Raw genomic sequence first — 25988 nt, 5'->3', positions numbered from 1 at the left:
AAAACCCTCAAGAGGGATACACAAAGTCCAAAGCCACACTGGCCTCAGCCTGGGCAGGGACGGCGGGTCCAACATGCTAGCGGCCAAGCCAACACCATCCCTTAGCAAACTGCTGATTTCAACACTAAACCACATAGAAACAGGTTGTTTTGATTTCCCTGGGGACTAGCCAGGCTGGGTGGAGCATCTTGGGGGGAGGGGTCTTCAGGGAGCTCCCACCCCTTTAGATCAACGGTTGTATCTTAGTTGATCCCCTTTGGACAAGGAGCTGGGCCGTGTCACCCCTAACTGCAAGGTGAACAATTTCGGAGAGAGACAAAATCCAGGGTGTCCCCAGTGAAAGCCAGTGTTACCAGCTCTCTCTGTCACCTTCAGAGTAGCTTGGGGGTGCACTGTGGGAAAGAGGCAGGGACAGATGGAGAGGAGAGAGAATGGGTGTCCCCACAGACACAGCAAATATCTAAATTCAAACGTAAGCTGAATGTAATTACTTGGTTAATTAAATATTGACTTTTAACTCAAAAAGTGATTAAAACAAGCTGCAGGAGAGCCAGTCCTGAAGGGGTGGGGCCGCTCAGAACTTTCAGGAAGTGGGGAGAGGCAGGGGTCACCACAGACCCGCTCAGTGCAGAACATCCTACTGTGTGGGGAGACAAGGCTCTCAGGGTCCCCTCCAGGCAGAGGCCACTAAGCATATCAATGGTCCGCGGGTAGCTCCCTCCATCTGCTCACTTTGAGCCTCCTTTCCCCACCGGCCGCCCTCGCAGGGACTAACACTGCCATCCACGCTTCCCTGGGTGACACTCCGTGCCTGGCACGCTCAGAACTCCATAAATGCTTGTCGAATGAATGAATGAACTACTCTAAATGAAGTCGCAGTCTCCGCTGCAGCGTCTCCTCCGGGTTTCTGGAGCCCGCGGAGGACGCAGGTCTGCAGGGCGATGGGTTCTGCCCTGGCGCGGAAGAAGTTTTCCGATTTCATTTGTCCTGGGTTCTGCGAGTTCCTAGTCCCTGCTTGCTCGGTTCCTGCCCGGACAAGCCACACGTGGTCTGCTTTCTAGCTGGCCCTCTGGGTCTAAGCCCCAAAGGGTCAATGGGGCCACGCTCCTGCAGCCCGCGGGTCCAGACGCCCTTCCCCGGGAACCACCGGGGCGCGGGAAGTCCTCTCCAAGCCGCCCAGGCTTGCAGACCGGGTCAAACCGGTCAGCCCCTTGAGGCCGGCCGGTGCCGAAGCCTCTTGGTGCCACCCTCCCGGAGCGGGGCGGCAGGCAGGGATCCGCTGGGCTCACCTGAGCCGTGCTCGCCCTGGAATCCGTGATCCAGGCCCGGCCCCGCGCCCCACTCACCGCGCGGCCCCCGCGGCCTCACCGCGCTTCTGCCGCAGCCGGGCCGGGCCGCGGGGCGTAGGGGACTCCGCGTTGCCGCTGCTCCAGCCGCTACCGCCGCGGCATCCTGGCTTCTGCTCCGCCCAGCCCGCCCCGGCCTCCCCGCCAGGACCCAGAACCCGGCCGTTTCCCGCCCCGCCGGGGAACCCGTGATTCAGCCATCGCGCCTCACCTCCGGCTCCGCGGCCGCTCCGCGCCCCGGCCCGAAGTCCCGGCGGCTCCCGGCCTGCTGCCTGCCGAGCCGGTGGCCGGCCGCGCTCCCGCCGCCGAGCGCGCACCCTCGCGGGCCCCGGGCGCACTCACCCGCACCCGCTCCCGCTCGCCCAGGGCGCGGAGTTGAAGCCGATGTGCGCTGAGCAGGGAGCTGCCGGCCAGCCGGGACCGCGCGTGCGTGTGTGCGCGCGTGTGTGCCACTCGGACCGGGGGCGCATCTCTTAGTCCACCAGACACCGGCGCGAAGTCGAGAGGGCCATGGATCAGGCCCCGGGGCTGGCGCGCAGAGAATCCTGCCTCTTTCCGCTTTCTCGTCCTCCTCCCTCCCAGCAGCGCGGAGCCAAGTGTTCCCTGAGGCGTGCGACAGCCCCGGCCCGGCGCTGCCCCTCGTAATGACACGTTAATAAATGTTTTCTTTTATCCGCTTTCACAGGGGCTCGCCCTGGTTTGCAAACACCCGGCTGCCTTTGCTGAAAGCCCCGCGCTCTCCTCTAAACACACACGCACACACTTGCCATTGGAGACGCCGGCTCGGGCCGATCCCCAAGCTAGATCTCTGGAGGAACTGCCCACGCGCCTGGGACCTTCCCACGCGCCTCCGAAGCTCTCTGAGAAATTAACTTGAGCTCAAGCGAAAGCAGAAGCGTTGCCCAGACATGGGCCGGGAGTGGGAAAGAAAGGAGAGGCCGACTCCCTTGGTAAAGGGAAAACTCGTCTCCAGGTGGTGCTGTCTGCGCGGTTTCTGTCGTCCTGGAAGCCACCAGAGGCCTGAGGGGTCCTGGCTGCCTGGGGTGGGTGAAGAGCCGCCACAGAGGCCACCAGTTGCTTCAGAAAGTAGAGCTGATGTGCTAAGGGATAATCGACCCTGCGGTGGACCAGCCGTGGGCACGGCTGGAACCGTAACCCTGAAAGTTCTCCATGGTGTTTATCCATTTATAGATACTGAAACCAAGACACGGGCTAAGTTATTGGCCCAAGGTCAGACAGTTGGATCAGGATCTGATCCCAAGAAGCCGAGCTCCATCCAGAGTTACATCTGAAACCCAGGCTGCGCTTATTTTCAAAATCCCCCTTTCCCTGTGGGCTTTTCCTAGTTTCCTGATGGATAGCGTTTTCAAGTTCAATAAGAATAACAGGGCACCCATGAAGATGTACTGAAATTACACCTTTGCTGTTTATATAAAATTCAAATGGATTGTCTTGACTGTTTGGGGGGCTGTAGACCCCTCCCATACTTTCTCTGTACTAAGCCTGATCTTGTTTTCCAAGCCAGGGGCATCCCCCTACCTTTCTTCCAGTTTTATTGTTGTATAAGGTGGGGCTGCACCCCTGCACTACTGTTCAGAGGATGTATTGTTCAGGAAGGGGCCGTGCTCCCTGCTGCTCTGATCACTGGACTCAGAGGTCAGGCTGCTCCTGTAGTTGAGGGATTCTGAGAACTGGCACTAGAAAGTCAAGAAATAAAATAACAGTGGTGTGGTGGTGCACACCTGCACTTGGGAGGCAGAGGCAGGATAATCAGAAATTCAAGGTCACCCTCATCTACACAGTAAGTCCTGAGACCAGCCGGAGGTCTAGGAGATCTTATTTTAAAAACAAACAAACAAAAGGAAAAAAAAAAATCTTAGAAAGTTAAAAAAAAAAGTAGAAAAGCAGGTGTAACTAGTTTTGACATCACAGACAATTCTTTATATAGTCAACTGAGACAGTATTATGGTGGCTCACACCTGTGATCCCAGCACTCCAAAGGCTGAGGCAGGAGGATCACCAAGACTGATTATATAATGAGACTATCTCAAAGACACTTAAACCAACAATGGAGTATAAATGTGGTCTTTTCACATTTTTTTCTTTCTCTGCAACATTTTTTTGTTTTGTTTTGGTTTGGTTTTGGGGTGTTTTTTTTTTTTTTGCATTTACAACATAGCTCACTTTGGGCCCCATGTAGCTTGGGGTTCTCCCCCCAGAAGCACTGTGCTCCAGAAGGTTCTGTGGCCAACTGAAGATCATCTGCACCTGGTCATCACATGAAACATACATTCACATTCATTGGAGACCATGGATGCTCAGAAAGGTTAGGGTCTTGCCCTGCAGGGTGGGGCAGGTGGCTTTCAGTCCCTGTCCCAACCTGTCCCTACCTGGCCCTGTGTTGCCTTCCAGTCCAGTGTCCCCTACCCCGGTGAGGATCTGGTCCTCACTCAGCAGTGATTTTCCAGCAGGACCCCAGTGTCCCATGGGTGTCTAAGGCAGGAGAGGGAGGACGGTTCAGGGATGGAACTTGTGCCCTGACTGCTTGAGGTTCTGGAGAATGTTCTAGAAGTTGGGGGTTACACCAGAAAGCAGTTCAAGATCCACAATATGACCACACCCTTGTACTTCAGACAGTGGCTTTCTGCAGATGGGTGCGCCCATCAGAAATTCCAGGAAAGAGGGCAGTTCACAGTCACCCAGTTGGGACCGGGCACTGGAGGAAAATGGTGTCACGTGGGTTTTGCTCGTTTTCTTTCTGCTGTTGCAATGGAAAGATCTAAGGCAGTGACTGGACCTCTTCTTATTCTTTACTGATAAGGGGATAGATGCGCCGGTGTGATTCAGGACATCACTCATCAGTTAAAGACACCTGGAGGGTCTGCAGCGTCTCTTCATCACCTGTCTTCCCCTAATTCCTAGTGAACACCTGACCTGCTGGTCTGAGCCTCAGCCTGTTGCCCAGGCTCCTTCCAGGCAAAAGATGAAGATGGGAGTGGCTTCCGGGTCAGATGCCCCGCCCCCACCCCACCCCCACCCCGCCCCCTCCAGCCTGGGGGCGGCATGGTCTCTTCCACAATTCAACTCTTGCCTGGGTGGGCCGCACAGTCTTCAGCACCTGAATCTCCAGCTCCTGTCTCCTGTCTGAGCACGTGGTCTAAGCCAGCCTTTCTTTTGTGTCCCTGTGCCCCTAATGAAATCCATCACTGCAAATGCCCGGGCTGGGCATCTGTGGAGCCTTGTAAGCCCTAGGCTACCCCCTCCTCCCATTGTTGGTTTAACCTTGAGAACCTTTGTCCTGACCCCCCTCCCTCTACCCCGACCCCCGTGCCTTGCTTTTCCCCTCTTGGAGCCCCTTGGTGGCTTGCTATACAGGACATCAGGAGTCTGACCTACCCTATGGGGTCTTTCCCATTGTTACTTCCTTGACTCCCTGGTAATGGTGGGAACCCAAAACCCTCTTTCTAAGCCTTTCTGCATCCCACAGGTTGAAACCCAGTCAGATGGTCCTAAGTTGTTGTGTTTTTTTTTGTTTTTTTTTTTTGCTGCATCTGGGCAGAGTCGATGGTATTTTATGAGGGTTATAAAAGACAACCTTTTAACATGTCTCAAACAAATTGGCGTGTAAAGGAGAAACACTAAACGTACGAACACGGCTGCAGACTGGGGGCTCCGGCTGAGGCCCCACGCTTGGGGGCACAGGCGGCTTTAATAACACATACAAGCTTGCCTGGGACTCCCCTCTCCAGGAGAAGCCTGGGACCCCTTCTCAGGGTAGAGATCAAACTTCTGGGCCCCAGAGTAGAGATGAGCCAGCCTTGCACGGGTTTTAAGCTACAAATTCTGGTATCTTGCACAACAATATGAATTTGTGGTTAATTCTGCTGAAATCTTAGACAGAACCCAAGCTGTCTTGTCAGGAAAAATACCCTGGTATTAGCGAGAAATTGTTTATATATCGTCAGATATTGGGATAATGAGAGCAGCCTTAAAAGCCCCCATTAAAACAGAATGCTAATTGTATTTCATGTGGCCTCCCTGGTCCAGCACACGGTCACAGACAGGCTTTACTTGAGCAAGACCCAGCTATCTTTACATCGCCACAACCGTTTCCCCCCCTTTAATTACATGTAATTGTATAGTCTAATTTATTCTAACGCCTGACGCCTAAAAGTGCACATTTAGGAATCAAAGGCCAGTTTGAGAGGGAGGAGCATTATACACCACTATAATGGCCACAAGCAATCTTGAAGAAGGAGGGTGTTTACTGTGAATTCTTACCAGGGACAGAGTGGGACAGTCCCCGGTTAATACACTCTTCAAAGACCACAGGGCACGGTGACGACTGGACTCATTGTTTCATGTCCTACCATTGGCTCTCTTGGAAGAGCCAGGCCGGGAGTTTAAGTGTGTGATTCTGGGTCACCTGGGTAGCTCTGGTAACTGAGGATGCATTGACGGTGTGAGAACAGGTAGGGGTTGAAAATGAAAGTAGCCAGCCATGAGGCCCTGGGCAGAGCAGAGTGTCTCCATGGCCAAGGCGAAGCAAAAGGATTTTTCTTTTCTAGTTTTTTTTTTTTTTTATTAGCCAGATGGTGGTGGCGCACGCCTTTAATCCCAGCACTCTGGAGGCAGAGGCAGGTGAATCGCTGTGAGTTCGAGGCCAGGCTGTTCTACAAAGCGAGTTCAGGGGAGTCAAGTCTACACAGAGAAACCCTGTCTTGAAAAAAACAAAATTAATTAATTAATTAATTAAGCAGGGCATGGTTGTGCACACATTTAATCCCAGCACTCGGGAGGCAGAGACAGGTGGATCTCTGTGAGTTTGAGGCCAGCCTGGTCTACAAAAGTGAGTCCAGGACAGTGAAGGCTACACAGAGAAACCCTATCTCAAAACAACAATAACGACAAAAAACAAAAAAAAAAATATTATATACACATAATTCGGTGGGTCTGTGCCTGTGTGTGTGTGTGGTGTGGTTCCTTTGCTGCCTCCCCCTCCCCCACCCCATTCAGATTTTTCATTTAAGAGCACATGCCTTTAATCCCAGCACTCGGGAGGCAGAGGTAGGCGACTGCTGTGAGTTCGAGGCCAGCCTGGTCTACAAAGTGAGTCTAGGACAGTCAGGGCTACACAGAGAAACCCTGTCTTGGAAAAAAAAAAAAAGAAAGAAAGAGTGGAGACCAGGGCTAGGGAAGACGCATGGCTTGGTTGAGAAAGTGCTCTCTTCGTAAGCATGAGTTCCACCTCCACAATCTATGCAAAAAGCCAGGTATGGCTGCATACATACCTGTGCTTGCAGGGCTGGGCAGGCCTGGGGTTGTGGAGGGGATAGGGGACAGGGAGGACACCTGACACTAATCTCTGGCCTCTGTTGCCTCTAGAAAATGGCTGCTTTATTTTTCGAGACAGCGTTTCTCGTTGAACCCGGCGGCGCTGGCTGATTTTGCAAGATCGGCCAGGGATCTGAACTCACGTTGTGTGATAAGAACTTTGCCGTCTGACCTGTCTCCCCGGTTACCTCTTGGTTCTCTTTTCATGGTGAAGCTACCCAATAGACACACTGGACGGACTACACGCTGGGAGCATTTGAACCCTCCACCTGGGGCTACAGTTGATTACGTTTCTCCAGCGGCCTTTTATTTGTTGCCGGGTCCCTTGGCAGGAGGCTGCAGACACAGTGACGCCTTCACCCCTTGGGACTGGAGCGGGCATCTCCCAAGCAGTATCTGCTTTTTTCCAGATGGCTTTCCCATCATTAGGGCATCTAAGGAAATTAACAGTAATTCTGTAATCGCTCCCAGCTTGCTCCCATTAACAGAGCCACAGAAGTAGGTTTTTTCCCCCCCTCCTTGTTTCTCAAGGCCTTTCCTGCCTCAGGGCCTTTGCACTTGCTCTGCCCTCTTCCTAGAAAACTACAAGTTTCACTTTGCCAACTCTCTGTGATCACAAGGTTCAGCTCAGATGTCACCTCCCCAAGACTCTTCCCTGTGTGTTTTACCTAAAAACACTTCCTGGCCACTCTTCCTCTGTTTCCCCATGTTATCAGCTTCCTATAATTCGACACCATGGGACATTTCTCCTGCCCCTGGAGCTTTCTACATAGACCAGGCTGGCCTTGAACTCACAGAAACCCACCTGACTCCGCCTCATGCACACTAAGAATAAAAGGCACATGCCACCACCCCTGGCTGAGATTCTCCTTTTATTCTGTGCTTGTGGCCACTGGTTGTGTTCTCCTCCCCAAGCTCCCCTGACACCAGCAGTCAAAGACAGAGGCTGTGTCTTTTACCATGATAGTTTAGTGTCCACAACACATTTGGTAAATGGAGAAATATTCTGTAGGTGATGCTTCCAAACAGAAGAGGTGGTAAAAATGATCTCGACCCCAGTATTTTGGGACAAAGTATCCAAAGTTCCAGTACCACAAGCTGTCACTAACCAGCTCAGTGTCACCATGGACCTCCATTTCCTGACAATAGGGGTGGTGTGTCTGTGTCCACCACCTACGGTCAGGCATTGAATGGTGTCTGGTTTACAGACACAGCCTCCCTTAAACTTGAAATACTTTTTACAAAATGTATGTATTTACTTGTGTGTGTGTGTGTGTGTGTGTGTGTGTGTGTGTGTGTGTGTGTGTATGTGTGTGTGTATATGTGTGTGTGTGGCCCCTAGGAAATAGGTTAGTTCAAGCCCCTGATTTGAAGCCCAGCTGGCTGCCTATTGGCTCACACTGAACTGCCTCCTGGCAGTATCCTCCTGGGAAAACTTCATGGCTGTATGGCTGTTGCCACACTGCTGGCCACAGGCTGTCACATAGCCAACCAGCCAGCTCTCCCTTTGGCCCAGAGAAAGCTTTGCCCGCTTACAGCCTGCATATGGTATGATAGGCCAGAGCCTGTGGTTAAATACTCTGATTCCGCAGGTGGTACACACCTGTAATCCCAGCCCTCGGGCAGGCAGAGGCAGGCTGATCTCTTTGAGTTCGAGGCCAGCATGGTCTACAAAGCAAGTCCAGGATAGCCAAGGCTACACAGAGAAACCTTGTCTTGAAATAAATAAATAAATAAATAATCCTTAGCCTTGAGGATCTAGTTTAGAGGTCCCCATGGAGCTGAGACCTGGCAGTGTGTCACAGAGGAGACAAAGAGCTCTCATGAGGGGGGGAGGGCAGGACACCCAGTAGCTGAACTCTTTGCTGTGCTCTTGTGTGAATTTTGCCTCATGCCTGGCCGCTAAACAATGGGTATTTAATCCTGGCTGCTTATAAGCAGGAACATAGAGAGTTTTCAGCTTAAGTTGTCATGAACTTAAGTTTCAGTGTAAATCAGGGTGGGTGGAGAGAGGGCTCTGTGGGCAAGCACAAGGCCCTCAGCACCCATGCAAGAAGGCGGGTGTGGCTGCGTGGGTGCCTGTAACCCCAGGGGCTGTGAGGGTGGAGACAGGAGGACTGCTGGGCTTGCTGGCTGCCTGCCTAGCTCCCACTTCAGTCACAGACCTTTCTCAAGGGAAGAAAGTAGAGTGATGGATCAGGACACCTGACACCGTCCTGTGGCCTGGGTGTGCTCCTGGGGGTGCAGATCAGATACCTGCACCTGCACACACCCAGCACACATATCACACACATAGATCTGCACATCAGAGAGAGAGAGAGAGAGAGAGAGAGAGAGAGAGAGAGAGGGAGAGAGGGAGAGGGAGAGAGAGAAGAGAGTTTGGGCATGAGAACAGCTAGTAGAGTGCATAAGTGAGATGGTATTTGGCAGTGGGAGTGGGGGTGGGGCTATTGTTGGAAGTAGGAGAGTCTTCCCAGTACCCATTTATCCAGTGGTGTATGAAGAATCCTGTTTTTCTCTGGGAAAAGGTCTCTCCCCAATTTCCAACCCTGGTGCCTCTGGTGGGATAGCTGTGACCTGTGATGGTTTCTTTTGACTCCCAATGGTGCTGGGATTAGTAAAGCACCTCAGGTGTGTCCTGGGGACCTTTCCAGAGATGAGCAGCGAAGGAGGGAGGGAGCACCCTGACTATTGTGGCTTCATCCTGCCAACCTGGATGGAGTGACAGGGAGAAAGAGATGAGTTGTCTGTCCCTCCCTATTCTCTGACTGCCCCTGCTGCCTTGACGAACTCTGAGCTGAAATGAGCTCTTTGCCCCTTAAAAGGGATTGGAACCCAGAGCCACAGGTATACCCTCCTCTCTCACTCCATGTTTGCCTCTCTCTCCCCCATGGCTGCCATTATGTGAGCTGACCTTGTTTGACTGTGGACTCAACCCTCTGGAACCTTGAGCCAGAGCAAGCCCACCTTCTCAACATTGTCCTCTCTGGTGTTTTCTCACAGTGATGCTACGTAGGACCCTTTCTCTAACTGTGGGTATGTGGCTCAGGGTTGGCTAATTCATACATTCTGTGTCCTGACCAGGCATGACCAGGCATTGGTCAGACATGAGCAAATGAAGCTTTGGTGGACCAATGGGACCGGGCCATGGGTTTTCTTTTGAGCTCTTGAATGAGGGTAGTTTCCTCTACTAGGTGATGGAGGGGCCACAATGGGCAGGGGATGGAAGCAGGCAGCTTGGGGTGGGGAGGTAGGATTCTAAAGTGGTCCCCAAGATTCCTAATTCCGCTGTCCCCACTGTGCGGGCAGGGCTATGAGCAGAGTGGTGTCACCTCAGGATGAAGCTGAGGCCAAGGGACTTTGCAGATAGGATTAAGCTCCCAAGTCAGCTAATAGAATTTGCTGGAAGGGAGATTGTCTTTCGTGGGCCCAGCTAATCAGGCACAAGCCTTGAGGGGCTTGGGTTCTTTCTAGAATAATGTTCTCTAGCTGGCTTTAAAGGGAGGAGTAAATTGTTATCTTCTGGAGGCTACATGGGACAGATTGCTCTGACTGACAACAAAAACTCAGGATCTTCGGCTGGGATGTAGCTTCCTGATCATGCACGAGGCCCTGGGCTTCGATCCCAGGTCAGCTTAAAGCCAGGAGTAGGGGCACATGGCTGTAATTCCTCCTCTTCTTTTAACTGTGTTTCCTTTAAAAAGCTGGGCTGGAGAGGTGGCTCGGAGGTTAAGAGCACTGACTGCTCTTCCAGAGGTCCTGAGTTCAATTCCCAGCAACCACATGGTGGCTCACACCCATCTATAATGTGATCTGATGCCCTCAGGTGTACACACAGGTGGAACACTAGATACATAATAATAAATAAATAAATATTTTTTTAAAAACTTATTTATTAATTATCTCATTATTATTGTGTGTATATGGTGTTCGTAGGGTGCCAGGCATATGCAGGTTAGAGGATAGTTTGTAGGCATCCTTTCCTTCTGCCTTGTGATCTTGGATTTGAACTCAGGACAACAGGCTTGCTCTCAAGTGCTTTTACACATACATACACACACATACACACACACACACGCACACACACACACACCTCTGCTTGTTTTGTTTTTTTCTTTTTCTGAGATAGGGTTTCTCCGTGTGCAGCCCTAGCTACCCTGGAACTCATTTTGTAGGTCAGGCTTGCTGCCAAATCACAGAGATCAGCCTGCCTCTGCCTCCCAAATGCTAGGATTAAAGGTGTATGTCACCACACCCAGCACCCCAACAGACCACTTTTAAGCCTTCCTTCTTGGTAGAGTTCCAGGATTGCATCCCATGGGTGGACCTACTTCACGTCCCTGATCTATATAGTGACTTACTGAGCCTGGGCTCCACTCTGGTCCCGGGACTGAGCTGTGAGCTGTGTGTAGTGTGACTCACATGTGTCCCACTCAGCAGCTGTAAGGCTTCAGTCTGCCTACAGCCTCTGGACTCTTGCTAGTACCTCTCTTGGGGTGCATCAGGGCCTGAGTGGAGAGTGTGGTTATTGGGGGCAGACTGGCACACACTTTCCACAAAGGACTAAGGAGTAAGTAGCTATGTGCTGCAAGCCACAGATAGGTGCTGCACGTATTTTTATTTTATTTTATTTTATTTTATTTTACTTATTTATTTTCAGTTCAACACCCATTTGAGAATGACAATGCCATTCTCAGTCTCAGAGCCGCAGAGGAGCTAAATCCAACTGGTGAGCTGCAGGTGGCTCCCTCTGTCTTGGGAGCGCAGGAGCCACATTCTTGCACTTGACCTTCAGCTCTGGCCCTGATCACCTGAGACTCTGAGCAAAGACTTGAGCTACATTTCCCATGGGTTCTCGCAGAACCCACCTCTTGAGGTGATGATGAGATCAAATGAACTGTCATGCAATGCTGTGGCCATGTGTGGCCAGAGACATGGCCAACTAGTCTCAGCCATGGTCTTTAAGAGCTGGCTCTCTCTCACCTTACAAACTCTTAGCCAGGAGAGATAGTCTCCTGCATCTGCTGAGTCAGATTGTAGGACTGGACCCCTGGCTTTCTCTAAATCTCTATCCATCTAAAATGACTCCTACGGCAACTGGCACCTACGGTAGATAAAGGATGGGGCTCCCCTTCACCCACACATGCAGAGTTCTCGGTCCCTCACAGTGACACTGGGAGGGAGATGGTATCTCGCCTGGGGCCTGACAAAGCACAGTGAGGTAAGATTGCCTCAGCTCCATGCCCCATCCCACTGCGCTGGCAGAACTGCGCAACCCCAAATTCATGCCAGCCCAGATCCTGGCAATACGATCTTACTTGGAAATCACCTTTGATGTAAACAATTAAGGTGAGCTCAGAGTTAGCGTGGGCCTGGATCCCATTACCAGTGTCCTCATAGGAGGAAGAAGTAAGGACCTGGAGAGAACCAGGAAAAAGCCCTGTGAAGACCAAGATGGATGGCAGAGCCACATAGCCACAAGCCAAGGGAGCCCAGAAACCTGAAGAGGTAGGATGGCTCCTTCTAGAAGCTTCAGAGGGAGCTGGTGCTAACTACAACTGCTCAAGGGACTCTGGTCCTAGAATGGTGAGGGGAGACCAGCCAGCTGCTTGTTGTCATTACTGGAATCCTAAGAGGCAGACATGCTCACAGTGGGGCTATGCCTCTCCCCTCCAGGACTTAGAGAGGCCCACAGCGGGGCCTAGTCTCTTCCCTTCTGGCTAATGGCGAGGGATGTGAAATATGCCTTCCATTGCCACGGTTGTAACCACCCGCTCCCCTGGTAAGACCTAAGCAAGAATATTAACCAGAACTCAAAACCCTAGAATCTGGGTCATGGGCTAGTGTTGGCTCTAGGCATGGTAGATTTCATATTTGTTTGTTTGCTTGTTTGTTTGGTTGAAGACAGGGTTTCTCTGTGTAGCCCTGGCTGTCTTACAGCTCGCTCTGTAGATCATGCTGGTCTTGAACCCAAAGATCTCCCTACTTGGATTTAAAGGCATGTGCCACCAACCACATGAGGCTTAGATTTTATTTTATTTTATTTTTTGGGTTTTTTTGAGACAGAGTTTCTCTGTATAGCCTTGGCTATCCTGGACTTTCTTTGTAGACCAGGCTGGCTTCGAACTTACAGAGATCTGCCTGCCTCTGCCCCTCTTGTGTGCTGGTGGTTATAGGTGTGCGCCACCATGCCCAGCTCAGATTTTATTTTATTTTTTAAAGATACAGTATTAAGGTTTAATTTACACAGTGCACAGCACACCCATTTAAAGTGTGCTCCACCCCCACAGGGCAGTTTTAGAACCCTTCCCCGTGAGCTTGCTCACTCGCTCTCACTCACGCACTTGGACTGTGTTGAAGCTAGGGTGAGTCCACCTTGCTCTGACTACACGGGGAGGGGAAAGCCGTCAGGTTCTGGGGCTGAGCAGTTCTTCTGGGTCATTTGGACATCACGGCAGCAGTGCTGTGGCTTGGCTCTGGCTGCTGTGGGAGGTGTGGCAGGAGGCTGCCTTCTAGCTAAGTAGCTGGCTGCTGGGAGCCCTTGATCCATCCCTGGACAGGCCATCTGGCTGTGGCTGAGCCGAGAGGAGCCGGGTGAGGAGTGAGGTAGGGCAAAATTCACACTGTCTTCTGCAAGGCAGCTTGAGTAAGGATCCCAGTAGATGTAGCTTTTCTGTGCTATAAGGCAACTGGAGTTAGTATTGGGGTGTCAGAAGGTATTGAGGCCTGTGTGCCTACAGAACCAACCCACAGGGGTCCCTTGCAAGCATAGGGACTCTAGCTGAGAATGGTCAGCAAGGCAGGACAGGACTCAGTGGCTGGCTCTTTTGGCCCTGTGTAACCCCAAAGCCTTGGATGCTATGGACCAAGGTCCCTGAGATCCAATCAGCTAGCACCTAGGGCTGACCTAACAGGATTTCCCCCACCTCCTACTTTTCTCCTTGTCCTCCTTGGAGCAGGACCTTGTCTTTTCTCATGGCCCCTGAGGGTATCTTACATCAGGCCCACTCTGGCCCCATGAGTACCAGTGACGACTCACCATTTGGGTTTACTTTTGGTTGGCAGTGGCTCTGTCTGGCACTGGTGCCCACGTGAGCTGGGCAGCCGACCAAGACTGCATCAGAGGCTCCTGGGACAAGCCAGACTCAGCCCACTCAGTCCTCATCACCTCGGAGAGAGTGCCACAAGGATGAGAAGGATCCTGACACTCACTGTAGGTGTTGAGAAACTAGCCGCAGACAGAAAACTGGCTGTGGCTAGTTAAAGCAGGATAGGGCTTTGCTCAGAGATACTGAGATGCCCCCATCTTATGAGATGCTCTCAAGGTCAGGCTTAGCCAGGTAGACACAAAGCCTGCAACAACATTGCAAGGACCCCTGACAACAACACACCACGGCCCCCATGGCCACCATGTTGCTTCCCTCAGGCACAACCATCACCTCTCTCAAGGCTCCACATCCCTTAGTACATGGAAGAATCCAGGGCAGGTGACAACCACAGCCATCCACAGAGGAGTCTGGGAATCTGAACTTCTGAAACTGGTCCGGACTGTAGGGATGGTCCTGGGGACAAGAGCAATGTGTAGTGAGGGTATTGGGTGGTCACAAGAGAGAAAAACAAACAAACAAACAAACCAGCTGCTTTCAAACACCCCGCAACTTCATAAGCCTAGGTAGGGCACACACTGCACCCCCACATCTAGGCCTGCTTTTGTTTAGACACCATTGGAACCAAGAGGGCAAGTGACTTGCTTGAGGCTCTAGAATATAGCTCAGTCTTCCAAAGGCAAGCCCTACTGGGCTTCAATCAAAGTGAATTCGTGTGGCTAAGGCAGCAGAGTGAGTCCTCAGCATCCAGGCTTAACCTCAGACATGGTGGTAGTGGTGTATTGTCCTAACCCATGTGATGTAGCTGCAGACTTCGTGTCTCCAAGATCAAAGGCCCACTCTGACCTTCCCACTGAAGCAGGAAGCAGTTTGCCTATCCAGTAAAGGCCATCTCTGCACCCATGGTTGAAGGATCCACCCTGGATCCATTTTTTTCAGCTGCGCGACCTTGGCCCCTCATTTCTCCACCTATAAAATGGCTACCAAAGTCGCTTCTTCCTTTGTTACCTTTGGGATTGTCCAGCGGATCAAATAGACCTGAGCATACCACAGAAGGACCAGCCATGCAGCCCCCTCCCCACCCCCTTCATCTATGGGATTCCACATCAGCAGCTTTCTAAAGGTCCCCTGTGGCAAAGGAAGACAGGCTGCCTGTGGCTTGCTGGCTGCTGCATTCCTGCAGGCTCATAAGGATGCAGAAGCCGGGCTCTAGCCTTCCCAGTTGGGGCTGACTCTTTAGGCAGTTAGTGAATTGAGAGCTGTCTCGGGCCTTCAACAGAGCCCACCCGTTGCGAGCCATTAGCGGGCACTGTGAAGATCAGTGGCCACGGGCTGTCTGCCTCAACCAGCGTGGAGACAGCAGCAAAGACCTCTAAGCAAGCATTGTTCTTGGGTGACCCACCGACTGCGCTGATCCCACAGTGTCACTTCAGAGCAGGAAGTCAGAAGGGAGGGGCCTTCTAGTGCCCAGAGTGCCTGTGGAGATTTAGGAAGGGGCTTTTATCGGGTGGCCAGGGCAGGCAGCAACTGTGGACTTTGATGAGACATTTCTTAGTTTGCCAGACCTCTTATAAGTGAGTGCGGAGTCTCACGAAAGTCTTCAGATTCCGGTGCCTGAAAGGGTGACTTCCCCGATGCCTGCTCAAAGGCAGAGAGTCTAGTAGGTAACAAGATGTTGAGAGCACAGAAGCCTTCACCTGCTTTTTCTCTTTCCCTCTTGCTGGGAGAAACCCGAGTTTGTTCCCTCATTCCATGGCCAGCTCAAGAGCTCAAGGAGGGTGGCACCTGGTTGGTTGTGTTTCTCAATGTGTCCCCTGGACCTGCAGTTTCAGGATCCCCATGCAACTAATCAGAAAGGCAGTTTTGGGTCCCACAACAGACCCACTGCTGAGCCCCTCCCCGTGCCCCTCCTCTGACCAGCAAGAGAGGAGATTCTCCTCCCAGGGGACCTGTGGCATAATCATCAAGATGGCTTGGGATTGGGGACCTTAATGGTGTCCCCATGAACCACGGGGCTGCATTTGGCCTGGGGACAAGAATCTGGCTAGCCTTCTGTTGAGCCAGAAGGCACACAGGGGTGTGACAGTAGGCAGTCTCTTGGGTAGGGCTGTGGGGTACCAGTACACCGTTAGAGAGGCAGAGGTGGCCGGGCATGGTGGTACATGCCTTTAATCCCAGCACTCAGGAGGCAGAGGCAGGTGGATATTTGTGAGTTTGAGGCCAGCCTAGTCTACAGAGTGAGTCTAGGACAGCCAAGAGTACACTGAGAGACCCTGTCTCGAAAAGAACAAAACAGAGAGAGAGAGAGAGAGAGAGAGAGAGAGAGAGAGAGAGAGAGAGAGAGAGAAGCAGAATTGACAGTGAGAGCAACTGCGCCTGCCACTCTGTGCCCTGAGAGAGCTCTGGTGCAGAGTGGGTGTCTAGGCAAGCCCTCCTCTGAGCCTAGGCCCTGAGTATAAGCCTCAACCATCCTGGGCACATAAAGCCACCAGGAGCCAAGGCTTGCAGCAGGCTTGCCTCTGAGCTCAGCAGGGCGTGGCGTGCTCACTGAGTCAGTTTTCTGCCAAACCTGTCTGTTCCAGTTGTCCTCAGAGTGTGAACCACCTCACAAAGGAGCGAGCCTGGAGATGACTACAGCTTGATGACAGAGGAACGGCTGCGCTTATGACAAGCCAGATCGCTGAGAAAGACTCACTCCACAGAGCAGAAACATCTGGAACAACACAGCCCAATTCTGTCACCACAGGGCACAGGCAAGGGCGGCGCATCGAATGCAGCTATTGGGTTGAGACTGGCTTTCCAATTTGTTTAATTTTCACTAAACGATCAAAAAGGGGGCACGTGGGTCAGCCGCTGGAGAACTTTTTACATTGAGTCTGGCCTGCTCTTTGTGTGGGTCTGCTTTTTTCAACTGGAAACATCTAAGGTCTGCACGCGGAACATGTGGACTAGGGCACAGCTCAGCATTAGAGTGTTTGCCTAGCATGTGTCACACCCTGGGTTTTACCATCAGCCCGGCAACCAAATCAGCAGGGGGCCAGGCCATATCTGTAGCCAAGCAGAGATAAGCTATGGCCACAAACATCTCACTGAGTACTGGACACCTTTAGAAAAGTAAGACACCCTAACTTTTATATTTAGTAAATGTGGAAATGATATTTGTGCTTATTGTCGAATTGGTTTCTTTCTTTTCTTTTCTTTTCTTTTTTAGACAGGGTTTCACTATGTAACATGGCTGGCCTGGCACTAGCTTTGTAGACCAGCTTGGACTGGAACTCACTCAGAGATCCTCCGGCTTCTGCCTCTGAGTGCTAAGATTAAAGGTGTGTGTCGTCATGCCTGATTCCTGTTAAGAAATATCAAGGTACAGCTGGGCGTGGTGGCGCATGCACCTTTAATCCCAGCATTTGGGAGGCAGAGGTAGGCAGATCGCCGTGAGTTCAAGGCCAGCCTGGTCTACACAGTGTGTCTAGGACAGCCAAGGCTACACAGAGAAACCAACCAACCAACCAAATATATATGTGTGTGTGTGTGTGTGTGTGTGTGTGTGTGTGTTGGCGTTGCATTTCTTTGCGTTGCATTCCTACTGAATGGCACTGTTTCCAACAGTGCCTGGCTGTATGCCTGGTACCACATGCATGCCTGGTCCCTATGGAGGCCAGAAGAGGATGTCAGACTGCTTAGAACTGATTGTGAGCTGCCATATGGATTCTGGGATTCGAATCTGGATCCTCAGGAAGAGCAGTCAGTGTTCCTAACCACTGGGCCATCTCTCCAGCCTGTTTCCACTCTTACTGCAAAGGCTTTGCTACCTCTGCCGTGGTGTCTCCGATGGAATCCAGAGAGCTCCCTGGGTCAGTCTGGTTCAATGTCCCTGCGCCCATTGGCTGAGAGGAGGACAGAGGTGTCCTGTCTTGTTGTCTGGGATGTTGCTGTGTTCCTCCTCCAGTCACCAAGAGACAGAGCACTGTCAGTGACCAGCAATCACACACTAGTGGTCAGTGCTCACTAGTACCCTGGACCCAGCCCTAGCGGCCTGCAGCTGCTGCTCCAGTGAGCTGATCCTACTCAGGCCAAGCCAGTAGTCCATCTATCCTCACCTTCGTGAGGGTTAAGAGAGTCAGGATGCCTGAAGCCTCAGGACTGCAGTGGCACACAGCAAGTGGCTGTAGCCCCAATAAATTGTGCTCACCAATAGGCAGGTTGTGCGATCACCCTTGAGGTTAAGGAAGAGAGATTTTGCAGGCCCTGGAGAGGTGGCTTTGTGCTTGGTAGCTTTGCTTCTAATCGCTCTCAAGAGACGGGCTGTCAAATGCCAATTAGCCCTTAAAGGGAGTGCAGAGTGCTGTGGGAGGAAGGGTGGCCCTCACTTCCCCTGTGACGTGCCCATATGGCAGCACTGCCAGGTGGCCAGGCTCAGGCAGACTTTTCTCTTCCTGTTAGATTTTTCCTCAAGAGTGTAGCCTCTCTGCTTCAGTTTATTCAGCTTCCTGACACTGCTCTGGGCAGTGTGTCTTGGGATAGAGAGCCACATTTGTGGAGTGTTTTCTCCTCTGTCTCTTCTTTGGTCCCCAGGACCAGAAGCAACATCAATCCTTCCTCTGTTGGCAGAGGTAGCCCTCTCTCCTGTGAGATCTCTCCTTCCCCTTGCTCTCCCTTTCTGGCTGTTTATCTTCCTTTGGGGGGAGGGGAGCGGGGAGGGCAATGGCTGTTTCATCCCTGGGAGTTGGGTGGCAGTTGGGACAGTGGCAGCTCTATTCCGATGTTGCACTGGATTTAAAAGGGATGCCTCTCACTTCACGCCCTGGTCACGGTAACACAGTCCTCAGATGGCTAAAAGTAATGCTGGATCATTGCAGAACATGGTGAGGAGTCAGCTAGGGTGGATGGGACCTTTTGTGGGCAGGCAGAAAACCAAGTCTAGAGAGCAGGAAGCTTTGCCAGGGACCCGTGAGCATCCATCTGCCAGTGCCCCAGTCTCACTCTTGGCCAATTTATTCAATTAACCTGTACTGAGGAAATTCTATGCATAGAGTATGCAAGAGTAACCGATGTTTTGTGCACAGAATCCACAATCAAGAGGCAGCGACAGGAAGTGAACAATTAAATGAACTGAACGACGCAAGTTCAGATCACCTGAAATGTGCAATGGAATGTATTGATGGACCAGTGAAGGGGAGGACTGGTATCGAAGAGACGGCCCTCTGCAAAGAGACAATGTTTTATTTGATATTTGAGTGAATAAAAGGAATCTACCACCTGGCATGGTGGCGCATGCCTTTAATCCCAGCACTCGGGAGGCAGAGGCAGGCAAGAGTTCGAGGCCAGCCTGGTCTACAAAGTGAGTCTAGGACAGCTAAGGCTACACAGAGAAACTCTGTCTCGAAAAACCAGAAAACAAACAAACAAACAACAACTAGTGAGGAACTACTTTTAGTTAATACAATCCTGGCCATCCCAGCCTAAGCAATTAGGTAAGAAAAAGGAATAAATGGTTTGCAGAATGTAAAGGAAGGAGTGAAGTAGTGTCTGTTCTTTGGTGATATGATTTTATACACAGAAAGCCTTATTCCATTTATTAAAATAAGCCTATCATAGCTAAGAAATAAATTCCATAAAATTGCAGAATACAGAATCAACACACACACACACACACACACACACACACACACACACACACACAGCGAGCGAGCACAAACAGCTCACAAGGGAAATGAAAAAAAAAAAACCTACCAATTTGTTTATAAAAACACCCACAAGGGCAGTTTGAATCGCTGTACGACGGAGGAGTGGGCGCCGGGATCTCGCTGTGCGACCGCCTGGCCTCGCCTCTTTCTCACTCGTCCGAGCTTCAGCGCAGTCCGAGGTGGCTGGCGATAAGGCTGGAAAGGACTCCGGAAAGGCCAAGACAAAGGCGGTTTTCCCTCTCGCAGCGAGCTGGCTTGCAGTTCCCTGAAATCTAGGACAACCAGCCACGGGCGGGTGGGTGAGACTGCTGCTGTGTACAGCGCAGCTATCCTGGAGTACCTCACCGCAGAGGTACTTGAATTGGCAGGAAATGCATCAAAAGACTTAAAGGTAAAGCGTATTAGCCCTCGTCACTTGCAACTTGCTATTCGTGGAGATGAAGAATTGGATTCTCTCATCAAGGCTACAATTACTGGTGATGGTGTCATCCCACACATCCACAAATCTCTGATTGGGAAGAAAGGACACCAGAAGACCGTCTAAGGATGCCTGGATTCTTTACTATCTCAGGACTCTAAATATTCTTAACAACTGTCCAGTGTTGGTGATTCCAGTGGACTGTATCTCTGTGAAAAACATGATTTTGCCTTTTTGTAATTCTATTTGAGCAAATTGGAGGCATAATTAGCCTTCCAGCCAACCAAATTTCTGCATTCGAGTCTTAACCATATTTAAGTGTTACTGTGGCTTCAAAGAAGCTATTGACTCTGAAGTAGTGGGTTTTGATTGAGTTGACTGTTTTTAAAACTGTTTGGATTTTAATTGTGATACAGAAGTTATAGTAACAAACACTTGGTTTTGTACAGACATTATTTCCACTCTCGTGGATGAGCTCAATAAAGGTCATATCCCAAACTAAAACAAAACAAAACAAAACAAAACAAAACAAAAAAACCAAAACACCCACCAGAATAAAACACCAACAAGCTGGGCACAGTGGCACACAACTATAATCCCAGCACTCGGGAGGTAGAGACAGGCAGATCTCTGTGAGTTCGAGGCCAGCCTGGTTCTCAAAAAACCAAGAGAAGAAGAAGAAGAAGAGGAAGAGGAGGAGGAAGAGGAGGAGGAGGAGGAATTACTTTAAAAAAAGAGAATAAAACACTGACAGAAAATTTCTGAGCGACAGGCTTATTCACTAAGAACAAAAACTGTACTAAGAGAGACCAAAGACAACACCATGAACACACAGACATTCCAGTGTTCTGTCAGGCATAGGAAGAAACAGCACGACAAAGGTCACACTTCCCAAATTAGGGTACAGATTTAGAACATGCCCCACCAAAAACCACGATGCACTTTGCAGAAACGAAAAACCACAGTCATCCTAAACTTCATACAGAAGCTCAGGAGCCTCCCCTACCACCACCCCCACCCCCCAGGCAAGCTTGAAAAGAAAAAGAAAGCTGGCGGTCCTGCGCCTCTCTGTTCTCAACTCTATAGCAAAGCTGCAGTGACGTAAGTAACCTTTTTTAGGTAGGTTCAAGCTTTGAGGGGACAAGAAAATGTTGCCAAGTAAGAAAGTCACCATTAGGTCTCACAGTCTGTACCTGTGTCTAGAAATGGGCTCAAACTGGACTACAGGAGGATTTCTGGGGTGGGGTGGGGTGGGGTGGGGGGGAAGCCAGCATTCCTCAGGGATGCCTGAAACCAGCTCCGGTCTGCCTTTTCCCCTCCCCTGGCAGGAAGACCGAGGGCTCCATTCACATGCAGTGCCTGCAGGCTCCCTCAGTCCCCACTCAACGTCCATGTTAGCCTCCCCAGGCTTCCCTCCGCCCTGACACCCCTTGCTCTCTGTAAAGGCCAGGCAAGGCTTCTCCTCCTGTCCTTGCTATTCTGTCCCTCTCTTTTCTAATTCTCTCTATCCCTTGAACTCTCCCCTCCCCCCCCCCCCAGCTCTCCTCCCTCCACCATGCAAATAGCCCTGCCACGCTCAGTCTGGTTTCTTTTCCTTCTGATCTGGATTCTTCCAGATGCCTCTGGATATTTTCTCTCTTATGCACAATAAAAAAAAAAAAAACCCTTCCTCTTAACCATACCACGGAGAGGTCATGCGGCATTTTCCTTACTGTGTGCCCCCTCTCATACATTTGGTGCCCAAACCCAGAAGGGGCACAAATGGATCCAATTCTAAGGGGTCTGTTTTATGTTTAATAATACGATATAAGATAATGAGAAATAAAATGCCAGGCAACAGATAGGATATTAATGAGTTTATTAAATGAGCATGGCAGGGGGAGAAGGAAATGGAGGAGGGGTACCCCAAAGAGAGAGACAGAGAGAAAGGCGGGGGGGGGGGCAAAAGAGAGAGGGGGAGTAAGAGGGTAAGAGAGAGAGAGGGAGGATAGGAGGGCCTGTTCTTTTAAATAGCCCTGGCCAAGGCCATGCTCCCGTGGCAGGTAGGCAATGACATCACAGACAGGCAGACTGAGGCAGAATCCTAGCAGCCTGGCCTCTCCTAACAGAACCACGCTGCTGAGTTCGACTCTCCTAAAGTGTGGCTCATTTGTTTCTGCTGGCTTCTGGCACCCACCCATATTCAACTGCAAATTCAAGAGTCCTCCCTTTCAGCCCCTTCGCCTCCGCCTGCTCTAACCACTTGACTCTCCCTGCATACTCAGTACTCGATCTAGTAGGTGCCACCTCGGAGCTGCTTGCTCAGTCTGTCTCTTGGCTCCTGGAGCTTACAAACGCTACAAAGTTGCACTGGTGCGTTAGGTAACTTCTCTTGCCCCAAAGGCACACTCAGAGACCAAGGGGACAGGAAGGTCTCCACTGCCCTCAGTTCCTCATTCCTTCTTTATTCATCTGTTCTTGGAGAGGGATACTGAGCATCCCGCCCCCCCCCCCCCACCCCGCCTCCATTACAGTTTCAGCTCCAGGAAGAAAAGAGTGACACTCCTTGTGGTGTCCTATGCTCAGGGCAGGTGCTAGCTCAGTATGTGTTTGCTGACTGTCCAACGGACACACGGACAAGGGCAGAGATTGTTCCTGCTTCCGACACCCCACCTTGGCATATAGTAGGGCTCAATAAATATCTGCTGAATGAATGAATGAATGAATGAACGAACGATTGACCTCTCTCAGGGCCCATGAGTGCCTCTTCACTGTCTCCAGGATCCTCCAGCTCTTCTTATCTACCCTCGGGTAGATTTGTCTTATACCCTCCCTAGGGCCGCTGTCCCAGCTCCTCCTGCTGATGACTGTCTCTTACTCTGGGCATCTTGGGCTGTCTGACAAGGGCCTCTTTCAGCTGTGGGCTACGGTGCCTCCTCTGACTGGCTTGCTGTCCACGAGTGGCCTTCCTGGAAACAAGTTCCCACGCAGCCAGACAGCTTGTGAATCTAGAAGTCTCCTGCTTGCCCAGTGCTAAAAACAGCCCGGCTCCCTGATGGCTGCACCTGTGGATGGAGGCGAGGCGTATTTTTAGCAGGTGGCAGACGGCACCAGAGCCCAGATCAGCACTTCCTGTAGAGGTCGGAGCCTCTAGTCGCGCTCTGAGCTGCTGCCCAATGTCTCCTCGGGTCAGCACTGTCTCAGGTGCCCAGGATGGCAGGGACCAGCTGCACCGAGGAAGACCGCAGGTTGCCTGCACACGTCCTAGTTTGGGGCCTTTGTGGATGATGACCCTCAAGGCTGCATGTGGCCCCAACCCCTTTCACTTCTCCATCTGCAGAGTACTTGCTCCCACTAGAGCCAAGCTCTGTCCTACCCGGCCAGCCACGCCCTGTTACACTGGTGTCGAACTTAAAGGACATCTTTCCCACTCATGGCTGAGCTTCTTAGTTCTGGGCGATCCTCTGTGTCCCTCCTTCATGTGTCAGTGTCCGGGGAAACCAGAAACCTCTACTAATTAAAGACTACATTTCCCAGTCTGCCTTGCGGGTAAAATGTAGCCAATTGGGTACAAGCATTGCCTCTTCTTCCGTTTTCATTGGCTGGGAGGAAACAAGGATGTGGTATCTGGGAGAAAGAGTATAAAGTAGCCGGAGTTGGGGCCCGGGTATCCGTGAGAGTAATTATGCCCATGTGCTCTGGTTTCTGGAAGCTACGAGTCTTATGTGCACAAAGATATAGAAAATCCAACACCAGTGGTCTAAGGCAGAGTTAGAGAATTAGAAAAATGTGTGTAAGAAGGCCTGGCCCCTATTCAAGACCAAGAGAGGTGCTAGTGTACAAGAAGGCTGTTTTGAACTTTCTCCTGCTTGCCGCTGCCTTCTTTCCCCAGCAAGATCCCTTCCACCTCGGCAGGATCCCCCTGCCCCCCCACCCCCCCACCCCCGCCCGGCACCCTCATTGTTTCTCTGTTTAGCCCTGGCTGTCCTGGAACTCTCTTTGTAAACCAAGCTGGCCTCGAACTCACAGCGATCCGCCTGCCTCTCCCCGCGCCCCCCCCCCCCCCCCCCGCCGAGTGCTGGGATTAAAGGAGTGCACCACCACGCTCGGCTCCTCTGCTTGTTTTTATCCTCCCCAAATTCCAAGTTCCAGGGTCCCAGAGCGGCGGCCTTACTGATGGCACTGGAGCAACTCAGGGGGTATAATCTTACAGATGCCCTGGTCCCCAGACAGTTTCTGCCAACTCCAGCGTCAGGATGCGTTGTTTAGCAACCCCAAGCCCCCTCCTCACCTCCGTCCAGCTCTCTAAGCCCCGATGGTTTCCCAGGCTTATTTCAACCTTAGACCATATGTTCCAAGCTCAGTGGCTTCGTGAGATCACCTTCCTAGACTGTGAGCAGTCCTGTCCGCCAAGCAGCCTGCTTCCCAGTTGTAGCGCGTTCTTCCTCCCTGCTCTGTGGTGGTCCTCCTATGGGTGCTTCCTAGCTGGTGCTCAGTACACACCACCCCATCCATCTGCCTAGGAGCCCACGGGAGAGGCTCCCACTGCCTTCCCTCTTCCCAGGCCCATAGCTTGGTGGGTGGGGCTGGGGGTGCGGGGATGAGGGCTTGTAGTCTCTGGGTTGAGTCTGCGGTCCTCTGCACATCCAACCTTTTGCCAAGTGAAAATGTTCTCTGGCCTCATCTCTTCTTCCCCGGTGTGCACTTTCATCCCTTGTTGGATATTTTTTCTTTGAATAAGTTTGTTTTTGTTGTCACCAGTCCACTGCTATTGAAAGGAAAAGTCTATCACGAGGGTAAATAGGAAGCCAATGGCTTGCAGCTCTGAGGTAAACGTAGAAATGAAAACAGTTGGCCTGAACAGAGGGGCTGCACTTGCAAGAGGCCCAGGCTTGTCCTTTCCCACCTCAAGAGGGAAATGTGCTCGGCTTGACAGGGTTAAAGGCACATCAGTATCAAACTGAGTATCCAAGGCTTTTCCTTTGAGGTGAAAGAATGAATTACGGGGAGCTTTACCTCTATCAGGTCCCCTCAAGTTTGTTATTTGTGGCGCCTGGAGCGAGGCAGGGCATGGGGGTGGGGTAGGGGATCAGGAGCAAGCAGGGAGGCGAGGGGGCTGGGAATGCCTGGACCACACAAACAGAGAGAAGCCAGTGTTCCGGGAAGGAGGGTGGTAGAGGCTGGTAAAGAAGGGGCTGTCTCCTCAGGGCCCCCATTCACAGCCAGCTCTGGTGGCGCCCAGCTGGCCAGGGCAGTATTTTCTCACTTGTATGGCACTGTGGCATCTGGCCCTGCTTTCCAGCAGGTGCAGGCTGCATCATCCCAGGCTGATCTTATGGGGTACAAGGAGACAGTATCTCTGTGTTAAACCTACCTTTCCAGCCCTCAGCAGAGACTGCTGGCTAGCCTCATGCCACTGTCCCCTGGGAAGTGTTCTGGATTGGATTTCCGTGAGCCCTTGTCAGCCTGCACAAGCACAGTGACACCCTGGAGCTGGCCTCTCACTGCATCTGCCCTGACTGAACCCATCGACTTCCTGTCTCTCAGCTTCTTCCCTGTTGTCAGCAATTTGCGCATTTCAGGCCGTAACAGAAAGGCCAAAAGGTGTTGGAGGCCCTTGAAGGGCAACCTAAAGGTCGTTCTTCGAACTGCACCACAGCAGAGAGGAGGCCGAGGACAAAGGTCCTTAAATCATGCATCCATCCCTGGGGGCTCTCAGGGCCCCAATCACCTGGAGTCAGCCAGAAGAAAAGAGGAAATGTTGCTACCCTGAGGACTGTCCACCCAGGGATGCTGAGAAGAGGAGGGTGGGGCCTTGCCTGCCACAAACTGACTGCGTGTTGGAGGCAGGCTGGGGAGGTGGTGGTGGTGGACAAGCACAAAAATGCTGGACAACACAGCAGCCCAATTAGAGTTGAAGGCTCGGCCAATGGTGTGTTGCAAAAAGCCAGCTGGGATGCTGACCACGAGTCTGTGGTGTGCGTGTTTACGTGTATGTGCACATGTGTGTTGGGCTGCATGTGTGCACCCGTGTGTTGGGTACATGTACATGTGGAGGTCAGAGCTTAATGTGACGTTTCTTCCTCTTGCTCTCCACCTTGTTTTTAGAGCGAGGGCT

The 25988-nt window shown here is 51.7% G+C and overlaps 1 protein-coding gene and 1 pseudogene across 7 annotated transcripts in view; one reads left to right on the top strand and one right to left on the bottom strand.

The window, feature by feature from the left end:
- SULF2 (sulfatase 2) overlaps nucleotides 1–2343 on the bottom strand; it is an 84592-nt gene extending 82249 nt beyond the window's left edge. For 2 of the 6 annotated variants that reach the window (XR_014777798.1, XM_084775070.1), the window contains exon 1: nucleotides 1558–1831. The gene's annotated coding sequence lies outside the window, so the exon portion shown is untranslated. Of the gene's footprint in view, nucleotides 1–1289; nucleotides 1307–1346; nucleotides 1471–1557; nucleotides 1982–2113 lie in introns of those variants that run through there. The other 4 variants (XM_084775071.1, XM_084775074.1, XM_084775072.1 and 1 more) reach the window with 4 other exon arrangements.
- A 17213-nt stretch (nucleotides 2344–19556) lies between these two features.
- Nucleotides 19557–20389, top strand: LOC311593243 (histone H2A.Z-like; annotated as a pseudogene). Its single transcript has one exon. The product of its transcript is annotated as a histone H2A.Z-like (transcript).
- The last annotated feature ends 5599 nt before the right edge of the window (nucleotides 20390–25988 follow it).

This window comes from Acomys minous, assembly GCF_964271855.1.
Source record: "Acomys minous genome assembly, chromosome: 3".
NCBI classification, from domain to species: Eukaryota; Metazoa; Chordata; class Mammalia; order Rodentia; family Muridae; genus Acomys; species Acomys minous.
The sequence above is the reverse complement of the archived record's forward strand: the minus strand, read 5'-3'. Positions and strand labels throughout refer to the sequence as shown.